The sequence below is a fragment of the Sciurus vulgaris genome (assembly GCF_902686455.1).
Source record: "Sciurus vulgaris genome assembly, chromosome: 8".
Taxonomy (NCBI): Eukaryota; Metazoa; Chordata; class Mammalia; order Rodentia; family Sciuridae; genus Sciurus; species Sciurus vulgaris.
This window is the reverse complement of record NC_136468.1, coordinates 121078590-121100341: the sequence shown is the minus strand read 5'-3', so window position 1 is coordinate 121100341 and position 21752 is coordinate 121078590. Positions and strand designations below refer to the sequence as shown.

The 21752-nt window shown below is 37.8% G+C and overlaps 1 protein-coding gene and 3 pseudogenes across 5 annotated transcripts in view; 1 reads left to right on the top strand and 3 right to left on the bottom strand.

Annotated features, from left to right (window-relative positions):
• The window catches only part of LOC306667255 (immunoglobulin lambda-1 light chain-like), a 759848-nt gene that overhangs the window by 116885 nt on the left and 621211 nt on the right, over positions 1-21752 (bottom strand). The window lies entirely within an intron of this gene.
• On the top strand, positions 5293-6135 carry LOC306668900 (KH domain-containing RNA-binding protein QKI-like; annotated as a pseudogene). The gene has a single exon. The product of its transcript is annotated as a KH domain-containing RNA-binding protein QKI-like (transcript).
• Positions 13255-14310, bottom strand: LOC306668899 (E3 ubiquitin-protein ligase RNF138-like; annotated as a pseudogene). The gene is made up of 2 exons: positions 14207-14310; positions 13255-14112 (listed from the first exon to the last, which is right to left on the bottom strand). The product of its transcript is annotated as an E3 ubiquitin-protein ligase RNF138-like (transcript).
• Positions 13977-21752, bottom strand: part of LOC306667283 (E3 ubiquitin-protein ligase RNF138-like) — a 97546-nt pseudogene continuing 89770 nt past the window's right edge. Inside the window, exon 3 of the transcript XR_013766738.1 lies at positions 13977-14112. The product of XR_013766738.1 is annotated as an E3 ubiquitin-protein ligase RNF138-like (transcript). The remainder of the gene's footprint in view (positions 14113-21752) is intronic.

The following is a 21752-nucleotide window of genomic DNA, read 5'->3' as shown; positions in this document are numbered from 1 at the left end:
GAGAATATCATGCTAAGTGAGATAAGCCAATCTCAAAAAGCCAAAGGATGAATGATATCGCTAATAAGTGGAGGATGACACATAATGGCGGGGAGGGAAGTGTTAGTGTTAGGGTTAGAGTTAGGGTTAGGGAGGGGGGCAAGTATGGAGGAAGGAACTACTGTATAGAGGGTAAAGAGGGGTGGGAGGGGTGGGGGAAGGGAAAAAATAACAGAATGAATCAAACAACATTACTCTATGTAAATTTATGATTACACAAATGGAATGCCTCTACGCCATGTACAAACAGAGAAACAACATGTATCCCATTTGTTTATAATAGAAAAAAAAATAAAAAAAATGAAAGTGATAGGGAATACAAATCATTTCTCAATAAGAACATCGTATATCAGTGACCTAAACTCAAACATCAAAAGGCACAGGAAGGAAGATTGGATTAAAAAACAAGCTCCAACAATATGCTGTCTCCTAGAGATTCACTGCATAGGAAACACATCCACAGACTAAAGGTAAAAGAATTGGAGAAACATGTCATTCACATGGATTTCTTAAGCAGGGGACTCTGTACTCATATTGGATAAAGTAGACTTCAGTCAAAGTAGATCAGAGGGGACCAGGACGTTTATTTCATACTGAAAAAGGGAACAATACACCAATAAGACAAAACAATCTTTTTGAAAAAGTTTTTTAGTTGTAGATGGATCCAATACCTTTATTTTTATTTATTTTATTCATTTATGTGGTGCTGAGGATCAAACCCAGTGCCCCACATGCATGTGAGGCACATGCTCTACCACTGAGTCACAAACCCAGCCCAAGTCATAACAATCTTAAATACTGATGCCCAATAATGAAGCAGTACATACATCAAACTCTTCACCATTTCAAGAATCATATAGACCACAAAACAATAATACCGGTGACTTTAACATGCCTCTTTCACCACTTGATAGATCTGCCAAACAGAAATTAAATAAAGAAGATACAGAACTAAAAAATACAATTAATAATTTAAATTTAACAGACATATGTAGAATATTTCATCTTTCAATAAGGGAACACTTTCTTCTGATCGGCACATGGATCCTTCTCTAAATTATATGATAGCCTATGCCACAAAGCAACTCTTGGCAAATAAAAAATAAGAGATAATATCATGAATTTTATTAGATCATGAGGGAATGAAATTGGAATCAATGATAAAATGAAAAACAGAAGCTGCTCTAACAGCTGAAAACTAAATAATATACAATTGAATGACCAAGAGATAGCTGAAGAAATCAGGGATGAAGTAAAAAATAATACTTAAAGTTAAATAAGAAAAGTGACACAACTTATCAAAATCTCTGGGACTCTATGAAGATGGTTCTGAGAGGAAAATTCACTGCACTGAGCATATTGTTTAAAAGAATAGAAAGTTGCCAATTAAATAACCCAAGTTCATATCTCAAAGCCCTAGAAAAAGAAGAGAAAATCAACAACAAAAACAGAAGACAGGAAATAATTAAAATAAGAACTGAAATTAATTAAAATGAAACAATAACAACAAAAAATTTCAAAAAATTGATGAAACAAAATGTTGGTCCTTTGAAAAAAAATAAATAAAATTTACAAACCTTAGCCAAGCTGATGAAGAGAAAAAGAGAGACATGTCAAATTACTAAAATTCAAGATGAAAAAGGAAATATCACCATGGACACCACTGAAATACAGAAGATAATGAGAAACGACTCTAAACATCTATACTCCAATAAGATAAAAAATCATGAAGACATCAACAAATTTCTAGAGCCATATTACCTACCCAAATGGAATCAAGAGGACCTAGAAAATTTAAACAGCTCAATTTCAAGCAATGAAATTGAAGATACCATCAAAAGCCTACCAACAAAGAAAAGCCCAGGACCAGTTCTACAAAACCTTCAAAGAAGAATGTACACCAGTACTCCTCCGATTATTTCATGAAATGGAAAAGGAGGGAACCCTTCCAAACTCATTCTTTGAAGCTAGTATCATCCTGATACCAAAATCAGACAAAGACACACCAAGGAAAGAAAACATCAGACCAATATCCCTCAGGAACATAGATGCAAAAATTCTCAATAAAATTCTGGCAAATTGCATACAAAAACATATTAAAAACATAGTGTACTATGATCAAGTGGGGTTAACTCCAAGGATGCAAGTTTGGTTCAACATACAGAAATCAATAAATGTAATTAATCACATCAGTAGACTAAACAACAGGAATCACATGATCATCTCAATAGATGCAGAAATAGCATTTAACAAAATACAGCATCCATTCATGTTCAAAACACTAGAAAAACTAGGGATAGTAGGAACATACCTCAACATTGTAAAAGCTACCCAAGGTCAACAGCATTCTAAATAGAGAAAATTGAAACATTCCCTCTAAAAAATGGAACAAGACAGGGATGCCCTCTTTCACCACTCCTATTCAACATAGTCCTGGAAACTCTAGCCAGAGCAATTAGACAGAAGAAAGAAATTAAAGGGATATGAATAGGAAAAGAAGAACTCAAACTACCCTATTTGCCAATGACATGATGATATATTTAAAAGACCCATAAAACTCTACCAGAAAGCTTCTATAACTCACAAATGAATTCAACAAATTTGCAGCATATGAAATTAACACTCATAAATCACTTGCATTCCTATACACCAATGATGAATCAGCTGAAAGAGAAATCAGGAAAACTATCCCATTCACAATAGCCTTAAAAAAATAATTTGGAAATCAATCTTACAAAAGAGGTGAAACACTTCTACAATGAAAACTACAGAACACTACAGAAAGAAATTGAAGAAGACATTAGAAAATGGAAAGATCTCCTATGTTCTTGGACAGTCAGAATTAATATTGTCAAATGGCCATAATACCAAAAGCACTATACAGATTTAGTGCAATTCCTATGAAAATTCCAATGACATTCTTCAAAGAAACAGAAAAAGCAGTCATGAAATTCATTTGGAAAAACAAGAGGTCCAGAATAGCCTAAGCAATCCTTAGCACAGAAGGCATCACTATACCAGTCATTTTATTATAGTAGAGAGCTACAGTAACAAAACCAGCATGCTACTGGCACCAAAACACACATGAAGACCAAGGGAACCAGACTAGAAGACGCAGAGTCATACCCACATAAATACAGGTATCTCATACTAGACAAAGGCACCATAAACATACTTTGGAAAAATGACAGCCTCTTCAACAAGTGGTGCTGGGAAAACTGGAAATCCATATGTAGTAGAATGAAATTGAACCACTATCTCTCGACCTGCACAAAACTCAACTCAGAGTGGACCAAGGACTTAGACATTTGATCAGAGATTCTGTGACTACTAGAAGACAAAGGAGGCCCAACTCTCCACCAGGCCAGCGTAGGAACTGACTTCCTCAATAAGACTCCTCAAGCAATAGAAGTAAAATCAAGAATCAATAAATGGGATGGTATCAAACTACAAAGCTTCTCTACAGCAAAGGAAACAATCAAGAATGTGAACAGAGAGCCTCCAGAATGGGAGAAAATCTTTACAGCCTGCACCTCAGATAGATCATTAATCTCCAGGATGTACAAAGAACTCAAAAAACTTAACTCCAAAAACACAAAGAGCAGTCACCTAAAACCAATATTGCATTTCTTTTGTTTGTTTGAGAGTTTCTTTATTTTTCCTATTTTCAATTTTTAATTTTTTTCTAATTAGTAATACATGAAAGTAGCATGCATTTTGTCATACTAAGCAGAAGAAGTGAAACCCCCAAATACAAATTCACTGATAAACACTGCATTTTTAGGAACATTACTGTGCATAAAAGCAGGAGCTTATAACCTTGAACAGTGAAAAAACTGCACTTTTATACCCCTAAAGTATATTATTTACATAACTTTCCTATCTTCATATATGAATACACAACCAGTGTAACTCCACATCATGTAAAACTAAAAGAATGGGAAGTTATACTTCATGTATAACTAATATGTCCAAATACACTGTATGTAATGTACATCTAAAAAGAAGAAATAAAAATTTTTAAAAATTATACCATTTAGATTTAGAAGTGTTGTGATAGTATACTACTTAAGTTCTGGACTTTCATAAGATACCTGGTCAAGAAGTAATTTTGAAACAAACATACTTTCCCTTCAAAGTCAATTCAATCTAATAATGAGGAGCCGTTTTATATATGTGACTGTGACTATCAAAGGATGCATATTATTTCTGTTGACAATTTAGTGTTTGGAAAATTACCAAGCATGCTTCAGTTAATTTGGTTAAGTAAATCTACCTTAAAAAATGCGAATGAGAAAATAAAAAACAGATCAAAAGTTTCTGAGAAAACCTTACTGTCCAAATTGACATGTAATGTAAATGTATAACACATATTTCAAAGAAACAACAGGAGAAAAGGAGTGTAAAATATATCATAAATAAGTTCTCATTAATTACTTGTGGAAATGACACTATTTTGATATAGCTGATTAAATAACATATTATTAAAATAAATATGTATTTTTTTTAACTTTAATGAGATTAGTATATGCTGAATGGCATTCTTTGTGTTATTATTAGAAATTGCTGGACTGGAGCTGTCAGGTAGCAGGAGTTTTTGGTTCTCCTTGTGCCCAAAGCTTCATCTCCAGCTATGGGACATACATGGGAATACTGGGAGAGTGTCTGATACTGGAAAATTGGAGACATTGGGCAGGACCACCTGCCAATGCAGAGTACTGAGACTGAGCCCTGTTATGGCTCCTTCCAAGATGCAAAATATCCACCATGCAGTGTCCACTGCTGAGCTGTCTAACCTCAAGACTGGTCAATCACACAGTTCTGGCCTCATGTTCAAGTGATGACTGATGTTGTTTTGTACCTACAAGCACTTGGGTTTGAACCACGAGCTATTTTTCAAAAGGTGTGTAATTCTGCACAGCAGGTGACACTACTGCTCTGAAACTCCCATGGTCTACACTGGGATTTGCTAGGGGTTCTTGACCTAAACACAAGCTTATGAATCCTATCACCAGTTCTTCTATTAGCATAACACTGTGGAATATGGTCACACACTCTCACCTCGGAATACATACCCAATTGTCAATTTCCAATGTCACACATATATACTGGCCACCATGGAGATGGACATTGACTCCAGAGAGGCTACTGGCCCAGAATCACCCTTGCCCGTTTCTTCTCTCTGGCACCAGCCCCAAGGTGGCAGGCTGAGTGAGCTGCAGAGTGTGGAGTTTGGTCAATGTGATCTGGGAAATGGTAATAACAGATTACCTGATGATGGAGATGATGAATGTCAAAAAGATCTTGAGCAAACTGTCCAAATTCTGCAGGATCTCCAACCACCTCCAGAGGCTGCGGGAAGAAGAAATTAGCACAGGGAAGATCTTTGGACTCAGAGGACTTATAGATAAACAGATTAAAGCAGAAACTGGATATATAATAATGACACAAGTCAGGGGCTCAATGACACATAAAAAGGAGGAGGAGCAGAATAGAGCAAACCCAACTGGGAGCATCAGAATGAAGATTTCCATGTGCCCATCAGTGTGGAAGATGCTCAGAGCAGAGCAGAAATAAAACAGAAGAGCAGTTGATGAAGTGAAGAAACTACTGGTACCTGCAACGAGAGAAGACAGCCTGAAGAAGATGCAGCTGATGGAGATGGGGATTCCAAATGATACCTAGAGAGATGCCAACATTAAGTCACCAGCCCTTGGCTTTTCTATTGCAGCAACAGCCCAGGCTGCTTCTAGGATCATAACTAGGCCTATTTCTGTCATCCCAACAGCTGCCCTGAGTACTCCTACTCAGCTGGCCCTACCATTATGCCTTTGATCAGACAAATACAGATGGCTGATATGCTAAATGGAGCTCCTCATCCAACTGCTGCTATAGTCCCTCCAGGGCCTGAGCTTGGGTTGATCTACACACCCTACCAATACCCTTACATGCTGGCACCAGGTACATCAATCCTTGACTACCCTGTTGAAACCTGGGGTGTATTAGATGCAGTGGCTACTAAAGTTCAAAGGCAAGACGTGTGTCCATCATTACCAAAGGATTGTGACCAAAGGCTGAGCTGCCACTGGCAACTAACCTGTGAACTTCTGATCTCTGAACACTTCACCCAGTGATGACCTGACCACACTTGCCTGCCAAACAGTGGCCTTTGCTTGCCTGTGGTCAGTGCAGTGAGCTGAGGCACTTGTCTCTTTTTCTTACCATCTAACCAAACAAAAGAGAAAGAAAATGTTTTCCTGTAATTCACCTCCCCACGCCCTCCCCAAGCCCCACCCTGTTTGGATGAAAGTGTTTCTACAACCTGCCCTGAATAGCAGGAAAGTATTATGGCCCAAATCTTCCCAGAGCACTGATTATCTTTCAATGTCTCACCCCAAGTGAATGGTAAGAAGGGAGACAGATGACCCTTATCTACTCAGGGACAGAAGGGAGTTACTGTCAGAGACTTCTAGGAAACTTCTCTTCTCATAGGGAAGTCTCTCTTTGAATGAACTATGTGATGATGCATCATGCATGAACCTTCTTCAGTCAGGTAAAACCTGGTGAAGTGATTCAAAGAGGATTCAAATTTGATATGCTGTTCAATCACTACAGTGCCCTCAAAGGGCAGAAGATGCAACTTTTGTAATATTACCTGCCACGTTTGAAGTATTAGAAGATTGTGCCATGAGAGAAAAACTTGAGTGGATTTGAAAAGTAAGGCAAAGAACAAAACTGCAACAGTATATTTATTGTTATTTATTTTTAATTTATTTTTATTGCAAACATATGGGATACATGTTGTTTCTGTTTGTACATGGAGTAACAGCATACCATTTGTGTAATCATGCATTTACACAGGGTAATGATGTTTGATTCATAGTGTTATTTTTCCTTCCCCCCCACCCCTACCACCTCTCTTTTCCCTCTATACAGTCCCTCCTTCCTCCATTCTTGCCACCCTCCCACCCCCCATTATGTGTCATCATCTGCTTATCAGCAAGATCATTCGTCCTTTGGTTTTTTGAGATTGGCTTATCTCACTTAGCATGATATTCTCCAATTTCATCCATTTGCCTGCAAATGCCATAATTTTATTATTCTTTATAGCTGAGTAATATTCCGTGTGTGTGTGTGTGTGTGTGTGTGTGTGTATATCAATATCACAGTTTCTTTATCCATTTATCAATTGAAGGACATCTAGGTTGGTTCCACAGTCTGGCTATTGTGAACTGAGCAGCTATTAATATTGTTGTGGCTGTATCTCTGTAGTATGCTGATTTTAAGTCCTTTGGGTATAGGCTGAAGAGTGGAATAGCTGGGTCAAATGATGGGTCCATTCCAAGTTTTGTAAGGAATCTCCACGCTGCTTTCCAGAGTGGCTGCACTAATTTGCAGCCCCACCAGCAATGTATGCGTGTACCTTTTCCCCCACATCCTCTCCAACACCTATTGTAGCTTGTGTTCTTGATAATCACCATTCTAATTGGGGTGAGATGGAATCTTAGGGTAGTTTCGATTTGCATTTCTCTTATTACTAAAGATGTTGAACATTTTTTCATATGTTTGTTGTTTGCTTGTAGATCTTCTGTGAAGCGTCTGTTCATATCCTTAGCCCATTTGTTGATTAGGTTATTTGTATTCTTCATGTAGAGTTTTTCAAGTTCTTTATATATTCTGGAAATTAGTGCTCTATCTGAAGTATGAGTGGCAAAGATTTTCTCCCACTCTGTAGGCTCTCTCTTCCCATTGCTGATAGTTTCCTTTGCTGAGAGAATCCTTTTTAGTTTGAATCTATCCTAGTTATTGATTCTTGCTTTAATTTCTTGTGCTATGGGAATCCTGTTAAGGAAGTCTGATCCTAAGCCAACAAGTTGAAGGTTTGGACCTACTTTTTCTTCTATAAGATGCAGGGTCTCTGGTCTGATTCTGAGGTCCTTGATCCATTTTGAGTTGATTTTTGTGCAGGGTGAGAGATAGGGGTTTCATTTCATTCTGTTGTATATGGATTTCCAGTTTTCCCAGCACCATTTGTTGAAGAGTCTATATTTTCTCCATGCATATTTTTGGCCCCATTGTCTAGTATGAGAAAATTGTATTTATTTGAGTTTGTGTCCGTGTCCTCTATTCTGTACCATTGCTCTACCTGTCTATTTTGGTACTAATACCATGCCGTTTTTGTTAATATTGCTTTGTAGTATATTTGAAGTTCTGGTATTGCGATACCCCCTGTTTCACTCTTCCTGCTAAGGATTTCTTTAGCTAGTCTGGGTTTCTTATTCTTCCAGATGAATTTCATCTTGCTTGCTCTATTTCTGTGAGGTACATCATTGGGATTTTAATTGAAATTGCTTTGAATCTGTATAGCACTTTTGGTAGTATGGCCATTTTGACATATTAATTCTGCCTATCCAAGAACATGGGAGATCTTTCCATCTTCTAATGTCTTCCTCAGTTTCTTTCTTCAATGTGTTGTAGTTTTCATTGTAGAGAACTTTTACCTCTTTGTTTAGATCGATTTCCAAGTATTTTATTTTTTTTGAAGCTATTGCAAATGGAGATGTTTTCCTCATTTCCCTTTCAGCTGTTTCGTTGCTTGCATATAAAAATGCTTTAGATTTATGCATGTTGATTTTATAGCCTCCTATTTTGCTGAATTCATTGATAAGATCTAGAAGTTTTCTGGAGGAGGTTTTTGGATCCTCTAAATATAGAATCATGTTATCCGCAAATAGTGACATCTTAAGTTCTTCTTTTGCTATTCATATCCCTTTAAATTCTTTAGTCTGCCTAATTGCTCTGGCTAGAGTTTCAAGGACAGTATTGAATAGAAGTGGTGAAAGAGGACATCCCTGTCTTGTTCCCATTTTTAAAAGAAATGGTTTCAGTTTTTCTCCATTAAGAATGATGTTGGTCATGGGCTTAGCATAAATAGCCTTTATGATGTTCAGGTATGTTCCTACTATCCCTATTTTTTCTAGGGTTTTGAGCATGAAGGGGTGTTGTATTTTGTCCAACACTTTTTCTGTGTCAATTAAAATAACCATATGATTCTTAAGTCTATTGACATGATGGATTACATTTATTGATTTACGGATGTTAAACCATCCTTGCATTCCAGGAATGAACCCCACTTGATTGTGGTGCACAGTTTTCTTAATATGTTTTTGGATACGGTTTGCCAATATTTTGTTGAGATCTTTGCATCTATATTCATGAAGGATATTGGTCTAAAATTTTCTTTCCTTGGTGTGTCTTTTCCTGGTTTGGGTATGAGGGTGATAGTAGCTTCATAGAATGAGTTTGGTGATATTAGCTTCATAGAATTCCTTTTCTATTTCCTGGAATACTTTGAGAAGTATTGGAATGAGTTCTTCTTTGAAGGCCTTGTAGAACTCGGCTGAGAATCCGTCTGGTCCTGGGCTTTTCTTGGATGGTAGATTTTTAATGGCTTCTTCTATTTCATTGCTTGATATTGATCTGTTTAAATTGTGTATGTCCTCCTGGTTCAGTTTGGGAGGAGCATATGTCTCTAGAAATTTGTCAATGTCTTCGGTACTTTCTACTTTGTTGGAATACAGATTTTCAAAGTAGCTTCTCATTATGTTCTGAATCTCAGTGGTGTCTTTCGTGATATTTCCTTTTTCATCACGAATTTTAGTAATTTGTGTTTCCTGTCTCCTTCTCTTTGTTAGTGTGGCTAAGTGTTTGTCTATTTTGTTTACTTTTTCAAAGAACCAACTTTTTGTTTTGTCAATTTTTTGAATTGTTTCTTTTGTTTCAATTTCATTGATTTCAGCTCTGTTTATAATTATTTCCTGTCTTCTACTAATTTGCTGTTATTCTGTTCCACTGTCTCCAGGGCTTTGAGCTGTAACGTTAGGTCATTTACTTGTTGACTTTTCATTCTTTTCTGGAATGCGCTCCATGCAATAAATTTTCCTCTTAGTACCGCTTTCATAGTGTCCCAGAGATTTTGGTATGTTGTATCGTCATTCTCATCGACCTCTAAGAATTTTTTTATCTCCTCCTTGATGTTTTTTGTTATCCATGTTCCATTCAATAGCATATTATTTAGTCTCCAGGTGTTGGAGTAATTTCTGTTTTTTATTTTGTCATTGATTTCTATTCTCAGTCCAGTATGATCTGAGAGAACACAAGGCAGTATGTCTATTTTTTTGCATTTCCTAAGGGCTGCTTTGTGGCATAACATATGGTCTATTTTCAAGAAGGTTCCATGTGCTGCTGAGAAGAAAGTGAATCTGCTCATTGATGAATGGAATATTCTATATATGTGTATTAAGTCTAGGTTACTGATTGTGTTATTGAGTTCTATGCTTTCCTTGGTTGGTTTTTGTTTGGAAGATCTATCTAGTGGTGACAGTGGTGCATTAAAGGCACCCAGAATTATTGTGTTGTGGTCTATGCGATTCCTGAAATTAGTAGAAATTGTTTGATGTACAGGGATGCAACCTTGTTTGGGGCATAAATATGTACTATCGTTATGTCTTCCTGATTTATGGTTCTCTTAAGCAGTATGTAATGTCCTTCTTTATCCCTTCTGGCTAACTTTGACTTGAATCCCCTTTATCTGATATAAAGATGGAAACCCCCACTTTTTTACTGAGTCCATGTGCGTGGTAGGTTTTTCCCCATCCTTTCACCTTTAGTATGTGGATGTCTTTTTCTATGAGATGAGACTCTTGCAGGCAGCATATTGTTGGGACTTTCTTTTAATCCATTCTGCCAGTCTATGTCTTTTGATTGATGGGTTTAGGCCATTAACGTTCAGGGTTATAATTGGGATATGATTTGTATTCCCAGTCATTTGGCTTTTTTTTGGTTTTTAAGTTGGCTTGGTTTCTCCATTGAGTGCTTTTTCTCTAAGGTAATTCCTCCCTTTGCTGACCAGCATTGTTGTTTTTCATTTCCTCCTCATCGAATATTTTGTTGAGAACATTCTTTAGCACAGACTTTCTATTTGTAAATTCTTTTAACTTTTGTTTATCATGGAAGGATTTTATTTCATCTTCAAATCTGAAGGTTAGTTTTGCTGGGTATAGGATTCTTGGTTGGCAACCATGTTGTTTCAGAGCTTAAAATATGTTGTTCCAGGCCCTTCTAAGTTTTAGCGTCTGGGTTGAGAAGTCTGTTGCTATCCATATTGGTTTTCCCCTATATGTAATCTGATGCTTTATTCTCTCGGTCTTCAAAATTCTATCTTTATTTTGAATGTTAGGCATTTTCATTCTAATGTGCCTTGGTGTGGACCTGATGTGATTCTGTGCATTTGGTGTTCTGTAAGCCTCTTGTATTTGAATTTCCATTTCATTCTTCAGGTTTGGGAAATTTTCTGCTATTATTTCATTGAATAGGTTGTTCATTCCTTTGGTTTGTATCTCTGTGCCTTCCTCAATCCCAATAATTCTTAAATTTGGTCTTTTCATGATGTCTCATTGTTCTTGGAGATACTGTTCATGTTTTCCTACCATCTTCTCTGTTTGGGTGACTTTATTTTCAAGATTAAATATTTTGTCTTCATTGTCTGAGGTTCTGTCTTCCAAGTGGTCTAGTCTTTTGTTGATGATTTCCATTGAGTTTTTTTTTTTTTTTAAGGAGAAACCACTTTTAATTGAAAAATAAAGCAATGCATCTCAAATAAGACTCTGTTTAAACAAATAACATAAAGTGTAATATGTTGAGAGAAAAGGCTTTCCTAAGTGGTATTGTGAAATTCAGGTATCAGTATTAATACTGTTTCCCTCCTTTATCCTGACAAATATTTAAAATAAGAACTTTTCCTCATGAACCTAATTTCCATGAATTAAATGTGTGCAAGCTTATCCATATATTCAACCCACTGACAAAAGGAGGGGAGTTTTTAAACAATTATTTCCACACTTGAGTTCCCAGAGAAAAGCAAATACCAAAGTAAATATTTTCCTTAAGAAAAATCTTATATGTAAACACACTAGACTATTAATATTTAACTCATTCACAAAAGTCAACAAGGGTTTTAAGTAAACCAAAATATACCTTTTTATACAATATATGTATATATTAGCAGCAAACTACTGAGATTTTGATCTTTTAGTAATTTTAAAGAAAGCATAAACATTGTATATTAGTATGGAATGTCAGTGAATTAACTTTATCCTTTTTTTCCTGTGATTTTGCCCTTCTATAAAATCCTTTATGATTCCCATTATAGAATATTAAGAACAAACTTAGTTTTGACTACAGAGTAGTGAAACTATGGCTGGCAAAATCTGTTTTCACTACATCATAGGCACGCATTATTTTTGAGTATAACAAATGAGCACCATAACAACAGGTAATTGTGTGTAAACTCAATTTTTAAGGTGTAATAGCAACCAACTTATACCACTAAGCATTTGACTGCTTTTAAAAATAATTTGGTGATATACAAAATTTTAATCAAATCAAATAATTCAATTCTATATTGCTTGTTCATTATTAAATCCTTAGTAAAAATTATGTATAACCTGACAATCTGCATGCAAAGATATCTATGTATATGTATATTACGTATGTATACACAAAGTGTATGTACATACATATCTTTACCTTTGAATTTCTTTAAATTTCTCATTTAAGTACATCTGTAGAGTATCATATCACCAACTGAAAGTTTCTACTAAATTTATCTTAGCTAGTGAGAAACACTGGCCATTGAAAATTCTGTGGCAAACCACTGTTATTCAGCTTAGTACTTCAGCTTACAAATTAGTCAAACAAACAAGATTGAATTACCAACTGTCCAAAAGATATCTCTTGATATTTCCTTCTAATAGCAAAAAGGAAATATTTTTACAATGAACTTTTACTTTTTAAAGAGTTAAAATTGTTAAGGAAATCTCATTAGTCTTCAAAAATACTACAAGTTATATAAATACAATTTTCTTATAGATGAATACTTCAGCTATAATCTGTGTTTAAAAAATTTCCTTTGGATTCTTCCATTAAGCACTTCAAGTTCTCATTCTGCAACTCTGACAACTGGCTCAGACTTGTTAAGTTTATATCAATCACGTCTTTCAGAGTTTGCTACTGTGTGATACCTGTGTACAATAAATAGAAGAAACTGCACCAAATTTCAAAAGCAACATAATAATAATGAAAAATTCAAAAATATGTAATATAAAAAAAGATAAAAGTAAAACAGGTATTTCCTTTTCACTACTACCCTAGTGAAATACAATCCTTTTTATCCTTTTAAAGTAATGTCATAACTGTCATTTTTTAACTTGTCAAGAGGATAAAGTTTTTGGGTGGCCCAACCTTCATTTTTCAATTAAAAAATTTAAAATAATAGGCTGAATTACTTTTATTAATATACACATCAAGTTGCTGAAACGGTGACTTCATGTAGTTTTGCCCTTAAAGATGGCACTTGCAGGTACAAAGATGCAGAGATGTCTACAGGCTTCAGATGTTTACTTGAAAAGATTCTTCAATGGCAGTTTGATATTGGTTTTCTTCATCTAGTTGAAAATTCACAAATTCTCCATAATCAAACTGATGTCTTTGATTTAGATGACTAACAAAATTTCTAGTAATCTGGCTAGGATCTCCCCAAGGAAGAGACACACAAATAGGACATGTCACAGGAACTATCTGAAATAGGTGGTTACTGTTACAGTGATCAAGTAAACGCTGTCTGGTAAAATTTGACTCTTGACACAAGGGACACTTATAGGTGGGATGCCCAGAACTTGTACTCTGTTGGTAAGTTTCTGTGTTATCAGATGTGGACGTTTCACTCCTATTACTATTCCCTACTGAATCCTGAGATATCTGAAAGTTTGGAATGAGAGAAGAAACACCATATTTATCCTGATACTTCTTACAATATTTATAATGATGTCTCATGCGATAGAATTTAATCTTTTTGCACAGCATCTACAGGTACCAGAAAACTTCCTCATGATATTTTCAAGATCTAAGGCCCGTTCTGGACACGCTCTTTCTCTTCTAGTCACATTTCCATGACATAGGGGACCATGTATTCCACTTTCTCTCATTGCAGTCAGGAAACATTTTCTACAGAAACTCCACTCTTGTAGTAACCGAGTAATAATGAACAGAAGGGTAACAAGAAGGGAAACTATCACTTCAATATCCAGAAATCCTGTCAGTTTTGTGCTGACAGGCCGCGGTCCACACGGGCGTTTTGAGCACCTCCTGACAGACCGGGCAGTAGAAATCATCTTCAGTGTAGGACGTGGCCGCGGACAGCTCCTGGGCCATGACGGGGCAGAAGAACTAGACGATGGTGGCGGCAGTGGTCCAGGCGGCGGTGGCAGCCCGGGGCCAACTCCCTGTGTGGACGGTGGCGGGGGAGGGGAATCCTCCATTGAGTGTTTTATTTGGTTTATTGTTTCCTTCATTTCAAGGATTTCCGTTTGTTTGTTTGTTTTTTTTTTTTTTTTTTTTTTAATCTTTCTTTGTTGAAATGATCTTTTGCTTCCTGCAGGTGCTCTGTCAGCTTATTGGTATTATCATTCATTGCCTGCATTTGCTCTCTTATCTCATCCTTTGCTTCATGAATCATCTTTTTTTTTTTTGGCTTTTATTCTTTTTTTTTTTTTATTGTCAACAAATGGGGTACATGTTGTTTCTCTGTTTGTACATGGCGTAAAGGCATACCATTTGTGTAATCATAAATTTACATAGAGTAATGTTGTTTGATTCATTCTGTTATTTTTTCACTTCCCCCCACCCCTCCCACCCCTCTTTACCCTCTATACAGTACTTCCTTCCTCCATACTTGCCCCCCTCCCTAACCCTAACTCTAACCCTAACACTAACCCGTCCCTCCCCCCCATTATGTGTCAACCTCCACTTATTAGTGATATCATTCGTCCTTTGGCTTTTTGAGATTGGCTTATCTCACTTAGCATGATATTGTCCAATTTCATCCATTTGCCTGCAAATGCCATAATTTTATCATTCTTTATGGCTGAGTAATATTCCATTGTATATATATACCACAGCTTCTTTATCCACTCATCAATTGAAGGGCATCTAGGTTGGTTCCACAGTCTGGCTATTGTGAATTGAGCATTGATGTGGCTGTATCTCTGTAGTATGCAGATTTTAAGTCCTTTGGGTATAGGCCAATGAGTGGGATAGCTGGGTCAAATGGAGGGTCCATTCCAAGTTTTCTAAGGAATCTCCACACTGCTTTCCAGAGTGGCTGCACTAATTTGCAGTCCCACCAGCAGTGTATGAGTGTACCTTTCTCCCCACATCCTCGCCAACACCTGTTGTTGCTCGTATTCTTGATAATCGCCATTCTAATTGGGGTCAGATGGAATCTTAGGGTGGTTTTGATTTGCATTTCTCTTATTACTAGAGATGTTGAACATTTTTCCATATGTTTGTTGATTGCTTGTAGATCTTCTTCTGTGAAGTGTCTATTCATTTCCTTAGCCCATTTGTTGACTGGATTATTTGAATTCTTGGAGTAGAGTTTTTTGAGTTCTTTATAGATTCTGGAGATCAGTGCTCTATCTGAAGTATGATTGGCAAAGATATTCTCCCACTCTGTAGGCTCTTTCTTCGCATTGCTGATAGTTTCCTTTGCTGAGAGAAAGCTTTTTAGTTCATGAATCATCTTAATCATGTATAATCTGATGTCCTTTTCTGACATTTCTTCTATGATACTGTCATTGGATTCTATTAATATAGAATCTAGATTTGTTTGGATCATTTTCTTCCCTTGTTTTTTCATGTTGTTCATATATCTTCCCCTCTAGCAGTGCAGATCTTGGGTATTGCAGATTTCCCCCTATAGGCTTGTAGTGGCCCTATAGGTTTCCAAAATCCTTTCTTTAAGGGGAGATTAATATTAGCAGTGCCCAATTCAGACACTATGCAATCCTAGACTAAATAGCCCCTGACAATGAGCTTCAAACCTCCAGCAGGTGTCTCAGGATGGGTTTTGCCCCACTTAAAGATCGGAGGTCGGCTTCCAGGATTATCCAACATGGCTGCTCTGGCTTGGAAATGTGTTGGCAAATGGGGAGCTGCAGCTCAGGGTGTGGCTGTGGTCAGCAGGAGGTCCTGGAGGTGGGATGTGGTTGGTCCTGCATGTGTCCTGAAGGTAGGGTGTGTTTGGTGTGGTTGTGGGATCCTGGAGGCTGGTTGCAATCAGTCAGTCTGGGTTCCCAGTGATAGGGCACAGTCAGTTTGTCTTGGGGTCCTGGCGGCGGGGAGCAGTCAGTTGATGTGACGGCCCCAGAGGCAGGGAGTGATCGGTGGGGCTGAGGGATACTGGAGATGGGGCTCAGTCAGTCTGGCCAGGGGTCCTACAGGGCCTGGCTATTATCTCAAAATGGCAGCAGCCACGTGTAAACAAACCTGTAGGATCTGTTAACAGTGAACTTCCAGTAAGCTGGTGCTCCACTGGTGGTCGGCGATCAGGTTGCTGACTGTTGTCAGATGATTGGGAGGTGAGCCTCGTGCATTGGGTGATGGATAGGTGTAAGGCAGGTGATGGACAGGTGAGAGGCAGGCAAATGGCGGATGATAGGTGCCTGCCAGTGAGCAACCCGCACTCAAGGAAGGCGTCGATATGCTGGCAGATTGCAGGTGATCACAGCAGACAAATGGGGTAAACAGCAGGGGATCGATAAGCAGCAAAAACTGCCTTACCAAGAAACAGATATCCTCTGCTTGAAACTGGAGTTACAGAGCGACAAGCAATGCAGCCTCCCTCTAGTCTGCCATCTTAGATCTCCTAAAACCCAATTTTTAAGACTAATAGTTCTAAAGAAAAAAACCCGAGTCCGATTGGCCTGTCGGTGACTTTGTCTTCCTCACACAGGGCACCAGTGGTTACTACCTGTCAGGCAACAAGGTCCGATGTACCTCCCCAGGGCCCGCCTGAGGAGAATATGGGGCCGAGCAGGATGATGAGTGTCGTCGGCAAAGGAAACACACCAGAGCCAGGAGGTCTGTCAGTGCACGAGGCACAGCAGGAATCTCAACTTTATTGTATGAGTCAGGGGTATATAAGGCCAAGGGCCCAGTGGCCTTGTGGCTGGAAGCCACCTCCTTAGCCAGAATGGTGGGTACGGAACACCTAGGCGAGCCTGGAGAACGATCCAGAACCTGGAGAGCGGTTCCAGAGCCTGGAGAGCGGTTCCAGTATTTTTAAAAAGATGAATATCTGAGCTAATATTGCAGAACCTTTGTTTTATACCCCCTTCACAAAGGTTTGAGAACAAGGCCCATCCATTGTGTGTCACATTATTGGGCAAACTGTTCAAGTATTTTTTACAACTCGCGGTATGGAAGAAAATCATTAAGGATGTAAAAGTCACACCTGCCTATTTGCTGTAAATATGTAATGGAATTGAAGATAAAAGTGTAGTTCATTGAAACAAATGAACAAAAATACTTTTACTATACAAGGGTGCTGATGCAGAATATATGTGTGTGTGTGTGTATGTGTGTGTGTATACATATATACATATATGTTTGTGTGTGTGTGTATGTGTGTGTGTATACATATATACATATATATGTGAAATATAGCATTTTATACTTTCAAGTGTTTTGAAACAAGAACAAAAAATTTTTATTTCATTAAAAGATATTTTCTGGTGGTTGTCAAGAAACAAAGGACCAAAAGCACATTTTTATCTTTTTTCAAATTTTTGACATATTGGAAAAAATCTAAAGAAAAGAAAGTGCCTTATTTTCTTTTATGTTCATGTAGCAAGTATCTGGTAAGATCAGCTCCTCCCTCAGAATAAAGGTTAATGCATGTGACTTTGTCTCCCAGTATGTGAAAGAAGATATGAGGGGAACAAATGGGTTGAGGCTTTGAATTACATGATTTATGCCACATTACCTTAATGCAAATTTGTCAAATTTGATACTGTGAAAATCACTGATAACTGTTCTAATATCTGACTTGTTATTTTTAAAAAACATCACAATTGACTACTTTTGGTTGTAACAATCTTCAATGTCAACCCAAAGGAATCTGAGATAATAATTCTGTGTGACCAAAACACCAACTGACAGACAGAACCAGAGCTTTATTCTATTCGGAGAAGGGGGATCTGTTGGTTTTTATTTTTTTTTTTGTTCTATTATTTTTTTTATTTGTACTGGAGATAATAGTATACCTAGACAAAGTTTTTCACAAATACGATTTTTTTCTTTTTTAATTTCCACTTTGTAAAACAGTGGTCAGCCAGAAAAGCAGTTGGCACCTTCATGGTGAACTCTCCCTGGTCTTGTCTCACTTGGAACCATTTTCAGATTATTTAACTGCAATATACAGTTGTTGCTTGTATCTGCTAGTTTTGCTTTAATGTGCCACTGCTCTTTGGGCTACACATGCCGTTGTTTTGATCTATTTACAATAAAAGCTGTGCCATTATGATTTCCATTTTGTTTGCTTGGTTGGATAAATTTGTAACACTCAAACACTTGACGTGACAGTTGAAAATGATACCAGCATTTGATCCAGCTTCATCTAAAAACAACTTAACATTTTCGATGTTTATCAAAGGTCTTTTATGGAAAAATACATGTTTGAAATAACAGATGTGTGACATTTGTGAGTAATGTTGGCTCTGAACAAATTTTGAAAACAGTTGAAAAAATATTGAATCAACTGAAAAGAAGCATGAACTTTGAAATGCGAATGACTTGGTATTATAATTCTTTACTGAATTTATTTCTTATTAATTATATTTTAAGACATTATTTTTCACACAATATTATTTACTTTTTAGCATGGATATACTGGAGTGTCCCGTGTGTTACCATAGAACTGACATGCATTTTTTGTCTAGTTTTTATTTTAATAGTTTTCATGCTGTATAACCTATTGGTTATGAGAAACATGTAAAATAATGTATTTACAGCCACTGTTACAAGTTTATAGTGTTTAAGTTTCTATCTTGTTTTATATGTATGTTATAAACCATTGAAAAAGAATTCTTTTCATGATTGAGAAAAGGATAGAAAATGCAAAACCACAATTTTGATAAAAGAAACTTGCCAATTGCTTTGCAGTACTTTATTATATTGGGTGTCTTGGGAATTAGTTAGCTAATGAATGAGTAAATTGTTTACTTGTGGGTTTTAGATGGGATTTTACATCACTTGCAATTTAATTTTTTATTTCTTTGCTGTTTATATTAACCCACAGCATTATTATAATGAATGATATAATACCAACCTAAAATAATAACAAAATACAGGAAAATGAGGGTTATTGGAGGAGAAGACTGATGTGATGGGAGTCTCTAGGGTAACTGCTTTGTAATTCATTAACGTCTACCTCAGGACATCTTCCTCTGTTTACTGTGTTTTCCTGTGATGTGTTTTATTTTATAGAATGAGCTTAAAAGCAACTGTTACCAAGTAAACAAAATTTAATATAAATTAAAACCAACATCAAACACTAAATAGCAACATTAAACTCATTTAACAAAGTAAACATAAATCTGTACAGTTCTATACAATGTAGACTATTATCCCTGTGGAAGAGAAAAGCCACAAGGCAGCTGCTGCTCCTCCTCCTGCCGGCTGATTACAGCTTCTCTAAACTGCAAGCTTCACCTCAGAAGCTGGGACGCCAGGACCAGAAATCACTGTCTGCCCAGGGGTCCCTGTAGCAATCTGCAACACAGAACCAGGTGCAGGGTCACATGGGAGGAGTTTCTGGCCACCGAACCAGTGGCAAGGACCACAATTTTCCTCAGGTTGTGCAAGGTGACTTTGGGCCCTGATCTACCCTGGGATCTGGTTGAGGAAAACTGAGGCTGCTCTGCTGCCCTCAGCAATGGGTGTTGTCTATGGGCAGAGAATGTCTATGAATGTCCTCCAGGAGCAACTTCCCATGGACATTCATCTTCAGAACCTTCAGAGGCTGCTCCCTAGAGAGTGAACATGAGGCAGAGGAAAGGGTTCTCTAGGGAAGTTGGGTGAGAAGGTTGAGTAGCACACATCTGGGCCTCCTGAGGGGCAGCAGGTATGCTGACACAGGCTGGAACAAGGAACCTGCTCCTCCAGCCCTACCTCCTCTGCAGCTTCATCCTCAGACAGCTTCTTGCACTGATTTTCACCCTAATTGTACCTCCCCTTGCAGGGTCATGGTCACATGCAACAGTGGCCACTTCAGTGCTCTCCTTGCTTCTGCTGGATTGCATAAAGTGCAAGAAAGGGAAGGAAGCAGTGGAGAATATGTGCACTTATTTGACTCCTGCTCCCTGTCCCATTCTCTCCACACTCACATTTCCTATTCCTGTCCTTCTTTGTCTCCTTTTCCTGCCTTGAGCTCAAATTTTGAATCAGGACAGGATCTCTGGAACCATATTCCTTTTGGAAGAACTGCTTTCTAACTGTGCAAATTGACATATGAAAGGAAGGGTACGATCATGCATGCTCAGAGCCAACAGGGGTAGGAGAACCCAGGTGTGCACGGTGGCTACAGCAGAGCTAGTCCTTTTGGGTCCTATGTACCAGAGGAGAACTCAGTTTTTCTGATCCCACCCACTCATGTTCAATGCATGGCCTTTCAGGTGTGCTTCACATGATTGAGTGGTGCAGCCTGAGGTCATAAAGCAGGGCAAGACTAAGAAAGTTAGTGCAGAGAGAATTATGAGACATTGAAGATCCAAGGACTTTAAAGATGTGTGTGAGAAAGTTCCCCTTAGAAGTGTCATACAAAGTGGGAAAGAGGAAACATGGAAGAGCTACAAAGAGTTTATAAAAAAGAAAGGATGAAAAAGAGACATCTATAGGAAATAAATTACTTTCACATTTCTGGTCGCATTGTCCTCCTCCTCATCCTCAGTATCTGTAAAGTTGCCTTCAGCATGGACAAGAGCAGTGATGGTGATGATGTGGCCTTGGAAAAAGGAAAGGAAGAGTAAAGTCAAGGTGGGAACTTGAGTTGCTGCTGCTCCTGGTGTTCTGTAGCCCAAAGTCAAAGCTCTCCATTCTTCTCTCGTCTGCCCTCCTGTCTCCTGGCTTCCATCACCTCACCTTGCAATGAGGAATAGGTCTAGGATCCTAAGCACTGGTTTCCAATTCATATTTTCCCACTGTCCTCATTGAATAGAGAGCACTGAAGTGGCCACTAGTGCATGTGACCATGACCATGCAAGGGAAGGTACAATTAGGGTTAAAATCAATGCAGAAAGTTGTCTGATTAAGTTGTCCTCAGGTAGGGATGTCTGTCTCATCATGTTCCTCCAATAGGTATCCACTCTTTCCCTGACTTTCTGGACACAGACCTCTTGAACGCAAGCAAATTCAGATTTTCCTCCAAGTCCCAGGGTTTGAGAATTAAATGAGAACTGGAGGGGAGAAACATGTTCAAGGTTGAACTTCTCCCCACTCTTTACAAGAGAACCCAGACGCCTGTCTGATATAGATTTCTTTAAGTCCCCCATATTTAGGAGTGCCTTTTAAAACAGGAGTAGACAATAAACAAAAGAGAACGTGCTGCTATAAAACCAGAACATGCAGAGGAGAATTTGACTCCTCTCACACTGCTTAACACAGAGGAGAATAACTCTGACTACACGTTCACAAGACGCCTCTAGGAAAGTGTGTCCCACTAGATTCCTTCCATTGTGAGTCAAACCCAAAGCCCAGATCTAAATTCTTTCTTTCATGATTTCTAAGAAGTGTCCACCAATGACAGCCAAGCTGTT